The sequence below is a fragment of the Rutidosis leptorrhynchoides genome, chromosome 11, assembly GCF_046630445.1.
Source record: "Rutidosis leptorrhynchoides isolate AG116_Rl617_1_P2 chromosome 11, CSIRO_AGI_Rlap_v1, whole genome shotgun sequence".
NCBI lineage: Eukaryota > Viridiplantae > Streptophyta > Magnoliopsida > Asterales > Asteraceae > Rutidosis > Rutidosis leptorrhynchoides.
In genome coordinates this window covers 97769958-97776335 of record NC_092343.1, presented here as the reverse complement: position 1 = coordinate 97776335, position 6378 = coordinate 97769958, and the positions used below count along the sequence as shown (strand labels likewise).

Here is a 6378-nt window from a genome sequence, read left to right as displayed (position 1 = left end):
ATCTATTTTTGCGGAAACGGAATCAAAGTTATGGCTAGAATCGGCTCTAGCCGCTTTAGATGAGAGATATATATCTTTCTCTTGGTGCCACTCATGAGAGTGGGAAACAGTGTTATCAATAATTTTGTAAGCTTCGGTTGCGGTTTTCTTCATAATGGAACCACCAGCTGTTATGTCGATGTCTTTTCGTGTAGCAACATTAACACCTTGGTAAAATATTTGTACTATTTGATAAGTGTCTAAACCATGTTGAGGACATCCTCTCAACATCCTTCCGAATCTTGTCCATGCCTCATATAATGTTTCATTTGGCTTTTGCGCGAACGTAACAATTTCTCCTTGAAGTCTTACGGCTTTAGATGCTGGAAAGAATTGTTTAAGAAATTTTTCAACTAAATCATCCCATGTAGTAATCGCCCCTTCAGGTAACGATTCCAACCAATCTTTAGCTTCTCCCTTTAAAGTCCAGGGAAATAACATGAGATAGATTTGTTAGTCTTCCACTTCTCGGATTTTGAATAGCGTATAAATTCTATTAAACGTACGAAGATGTTCGTTCGGGTCTTCATTCGCTGTACCACTATATTGGCACTGATTAGTTACCATGTGTAGAATTTGTCCTTTAATTTCATAATCTGGAGCATTAACTTCTGGTTTAATAATGGCGTGACCTTGGCCAGTGCACTTAGCTCTCATTCGATCTTCCATACTTAGAGGTTCTAGATTTTCCATGATTGGATTTGTTGTATCTGAATCACTAGAGGATTCCGATTTAACGGTTTGGGGTTCAGGATCTTGGAATTGTCCTTGAATATCTTCCGGGTTCTTAGTTGTGAAATCGGGTTCAAAAGATGGATTATCGGAAATATGAGTTGGAGTACTTGGATTACTTGATGATGATTCTAAAGAAAAATCAACGGCGGCAATATTCGCTAGATGTCTTGATCGAGTTATAGGTGGTGAACGTATGAAAGGTGGTGAACGTTTTGCTCGGTGCATTCACTGAATATCCTATTAGTTTTTAAAAGGAAAGAAAAATTATATAAGTTATCCAATTAATAGACTTTTCTGATTTTGCCCACGTTTCGAATAGCCAAAAGATGCAGCAGAGGGGCAGGATTCGTTTGGTCTCAATATAATTGAGTACTGTTTGGCTCCAATAACCCGGTCCACGTACAAATCCAACTATTACTACGAACCAGAAAATTTTGATGTCTATCAATTTAACCACTTAAAATAAATTTTCGTAATTTTAAGAAATTTAGATAAGAAGTAGAATAAAAATCTTATCCTAAAACTAGAATAGCGAGAAATAAGAAAGAAAAAGATTGCGCGTGGAAAAAGGTCGAAAAATAAAAGGTCGAAAAATAGGCGTCGAAAAATAAAAATAAGAAAGTAGCGCGAAAAACGGCGTCGCAAAATTCTAAAGCACATAAATCTTAGTCTAAGGAATAAGCACTTAAGGGATTTTACGGCAAACCTAAAAATTCTAGAAATAAAAATAACTATGGCAAAACTAAACTTACTACTAAAAATTGTAACTAGAGTCTAAAAATCTAAAGGTAATAAAAAAAAAAAAAACTTTTTTTTTTAATTTTTTTTTTATTTCGTTTTTTAAGTATTTTAAAATTTTTTTTTTTAAAATTTTTTTTTATATACTTTTTTTTTAAAACTTTTTTTTTTAAATTTTTTTAAAAAAAAAACGATTTTTTTTACAATTTTTTTTTTTTTTAAAAACGGAATTTTTTTTTTAAATTTTTTTTTATTAAAATTTATAATTTTTTATTATTATTATTTTTTTTTCAAAACTTATTACAACTAACTTAGTTATCTAAAATTCACCTACAAATTTAATTATCTAAAGTAACTATTTAAAAAAAAATTATACTAAATCTATAAAAACTAATAAAGATGAAAATAAAAATACTACACTTAAAAAAAAATATCTAAGCATAATTTATAATGTTATCTAAACTATTTTGTAGTATTAATTTTTACTACAAAATGCGACGAAATATTACACAAGTTTTATTTATTTATTTATATAGTGGATATACCTAAACCTTGCTACAACACTTATAGGCAGTGTACGAATCGTAGAGTAGTGTAGTTTTTAGTAAGTCCGGTTCGTTCCACAGGGAGCTGGTGAAGTTAACGCTATATTATTAAGTTTATTTGTAAAAATATATATATAAATAAGTTGTAGTATTATTATAAAATGGGGGTTTTACCGTTTAATGACCGGTTTGTCGATTTTAAAACTTTAGTCGCAGTTAAAACCTAATGTAAAATATTAAATAAATAAAAGACTTAATTTAAAGCGTAAAGTAAATAACGATAAATGAAATTACAAATAATAAAAGTGCGATAAAATAAACTTACGATAATTAAAAAGTACGATAATTAAAAGTGCAATTAAATATAATAGCAATAAAAATGCGATAATTAGAAGTGCAATTAAATATAAAATAAAGGAAATTAAATATGAAATAAAAGAATTATGCTTATTTAAACTTCCGTAATCATGATGTTTGACGTGTTGATTTTAGTTTTATGCCCAGGGGTTAATTGTCCTTTGTCCTGGATTATTTAATATGTCCGTCTGGTTTTTGTCCATAACAGTCCATCAGTCATAAATATAAAATGCGAGTGCCCTCGTCAAATTATTATTATACCCGAAGTTAAATATTCCAACTAATTGGGGATTCGAATTGTAACAAGGTTTTAATACTTTGTTTAATGAATACACCAGGTTATCGACTTCGTGTAAACCAAGGTTTTACTACTTTGTTAACAATTACACCAATTACCCTTGAATGTAATTTCACCCCTGTTTTAATTATTCTAGTGGCTATTAATCCATTCCCGTGTCCGGTTAAATGAACGATTATTCGTACATATAAATACCCCGCCCATCGTGTCCGATCGAGTGTATATGGTAATTTATAGGGACGCCCAATTGTAAATCTTTATATTAACATTAACAAACTATCATTTAGTTAAACAAATATAAAGCCCATTAATAGCTCATAGTCTAATTTCCACAAGTGTCGTTCTTTTGTCCAAACCCCAATTATGGTACAAAGCCCAATTACCCATTTTTGGTAATTAGCCCAACATCATGATTACTTCGTTTTAAATAAGCATAATAATAACTTAGCTACGAGACATTAATGTAAAAAGGTTGAACATAACTTACAATGATTAAAAATAGCGTAGCGTTACACGGACAGAATTTCGACTTATACACTCAAAACACTCCTTAACATAACCTTATTATTATTATTAATTAAAATTAAAATTATAATTAAATTTATTTATGTATTACAAAAGAGAGATAGAAAGATATATTATGGTGTACATAAAATGGATCACGAACTCGCTTTAAATAGAATGTGGCCTGGAAAAGCCCCTCATGCGAGTCGCATGAAAATGGGCATAGGGCCATGCGAGTCGCATGGCCATGAATTCCAGCTCACATTCGTTTGGCTCCTAGCTTGTCGACATAATTTAATAATAATAAATATATAAATAATTTAAATAATTATTTATATATTTATATTATATTTATATGCATAGTTGAGTAGATAATTTTAGTCCGTTACGTCGGGCGTTTCTTCTAGGCTCAGGTCCCGGTTCCGGATTTTCGGACGTCCTCGCGTACTATTTTATATCGTGTACTTTGCGTCTTGTAACTTGTACTCTTGTTATTTTGAGACGTTCCTCATCAATAATTTGAACCTTTTTGATTGAATCTTGTACTTTTTAGCTTTTTAGACCTTTCCGTCTTCAATTTGTCGAATCTGCCTTTTATCTTCACTTTTTAATATTTAAACGAATAGTGCTTGTAAATCGAACAATATCAACTAAAATCTTGTCTTTCTTGGGGAATAATGCTGTAAAATATGTGTTCATTTTTGGCATTATCAATATTCCCACACTTAAGCGTTGCTTGTCCTCAAGCAATATAGTCTTGAAAAACACTTGAATCACTTCTTTATTCTTCACACTTTGTACATCAGTGATTTCAATACGGCGGTATGAACAATGATAGTAACGATGTGGTTAAAGGTGGGTGTGTCATTCACAGTTGCCTTGGGTTTAGGTCAACGACACTTTCAATCAAATAGCCGATTTACTTTCGGTTTCCAAAGCAAAGTGCACATTTGAAAGGCGGTTTACAGTCCCACATGACTATAAAAATTTAGATCCTTTAAGGAAATTGGATCTTTATGAAAACATTTGATCTTTTGAAAATTCAAGCTAGATTTTACCCTAGACAAGTTTTCTGATTTGATCCATCATTGGTGTTGCAAAATATATTTGTGGATCAATATTTTGGCTAAAACTTTTAGGCTCGTGTAATCCACTGCTATCCCGGTATCGGAAAGCACACATCCAGTTTACTTGTTCCGTATATTACCTTTCGGTAAACTACCGTCCGGTTGTAAAGGAAAGCGATGAACAAGAAACTGTTAAGGCAATGTCTAATGACATGCATTTGATTATGGTATTTTTAACGTGTCGGATGCTAAAACTATCCTTGGTAGGAGCAATAGTAAAGATCATCCAATAATTTTTCGGTCTGGCATAAGGTCCTGTCTCCGACCATGCTATGCAACCACCGTTCTTACGGTTGACACCCGATTTTGTTCAGGTGACCTAATGAATTCCAGGTGAATTCCTAGGATTTTACGTTCAATGGTAATGAACGCATTGAAAATGGATTTTCAGAAAACAAATCGGTTTGTATTTTTGATCAAAATATTTTCTCGTTCAAGCTCGAGTTTAGATATCATTGAATTCCATGAGTTTGAATTCTCAATATTTAAGGTCAATCTCAAGGATTGAGTAATATCAGTCTTAAAAGCTGATTTTTAATCTTTAAGGAGATTATCCTTTTCTGGGGATCTGATTCATTAGTCTTATCAAGCTAATTTGCACGGTGCCTCCCCATTGTACGAGATAAATCCTTCTCATGGTTAGGATAAATCTGACCACTTGGCGACCCTGTTTGATGCTGAGGTCCGTGGATTTCCTGCTGATTTTAGAGATGACTTTTCTAGATTTTTCGTCAACCTACAGCTGGTCTGGACGACAACTTCATGACCTAAATCAAGAAGCGCGTGTCTTTTTCGGAAGAATTTACTTCCTTTTAATGATGGAATTGATTCATCGTGTAGATCCATCTTTCTTTCAAATGTATTACAGTAAACCGGGTAAAACTGATTAGTATCGTCCAAAGCAAAAGTACCTGCAATAATCTTGTACAAAAATATGTGATATATGTTTTAAATTGAATAACTTGGTACATTCTTCCCACACTTAGCTTTTATTTATTCTTTTCTTTGCCTTTTTATTCTCTTCTATCCCATTTTAAATGAATTCAAGCGTTTTAGGTTGTTTCTCAATTTATGTCCTTTCCGAGGTAACGATAATTTCGGTATTATCACCTAGTTTTCACCGTTCATAAATATGTATAAACATGATTTTGACTTCATTTAATTGAAAATTTTTCAAATTTTCACAAAATTTGGCAAATAAACCAAGTATAAACCTGAGAGAATTTATAACCCTTCCCCACACTTAAGATCATGCAATGCCCTCATTTGCATGAAATCAGACTATAATTTAAATTCATGAGGGTGATTAGCGTAGAAAAGTGATTAAAAATAAAGAGTTTGTAATTACAAAGCTCGTCGAATGATAGATGGCGCCTCATCGTTCATTCCTTCATTTGTTATATCATATTTGTTGTTTTGCGTCTTGTCGTCAAAATTAGTACCTTTTGCTGAACTTTAATGACAGTCTTTGAAAGTGCGTTGTTTTACCCTGTTTTGTACATAAGATAAAATACAAACATATATATATATATATATATATATATATATATATATATATATATATATATATATATATATATATATATATATATATATTTTTGAAGTTTGGTTTATAACCCCACTTTTCAAAAATTTATAAAGTATAATATTTTTGGCATACTTTAAATCAATAAAATTAAAAATAATGATAACAAAATTTGTCGCCCCGCCCTCGGGTAAAGCAATTTCGGCTCAACGACCTAGTCTTCAACTCACGACGAATTTTAGAAATCAATTTTTTTAAACTTAATGAAATAAAGTAAATTTTTTTTTTTAAAATCACACAAAAACTTAAATTTGAAAAGCATATTAATTTCATATAAAACCTATAAAACAAAAAAAAATCAGAATGGAGGGAGAAAACTAGTTCTTTAGTGTCTGCTAGCGGAAAAGACCAATCGGATTCCATTCTCGGAACTACACGAGAACAGAACAAATAACTTTAGACAGCATTATCTTTTTAGAACATTCGAATCTCCCCACACTTAGGTAGCTG

The 6378-nt window shown here is 31.4% G+C and overlaps 1 non-coding gene across 1 annotated transcript; it reads left to right on the top strand.

The window, feature by feature from the left end:
- The first annotated feature begins 241 nt into the window (after nt 1-241).
- On the top strand, nt 242-348 carry LOC139879044 (small nucleolar RNA R71). Its single transcript, XR_011769897.1, has one exon. It is a non-coding gene; the product is annotated as a small nucleolar RNA R71 (small nucleolar RNA).
- The last annotated feature ends 6030 nt before the right edge of the window (nt 349-6378 follow it).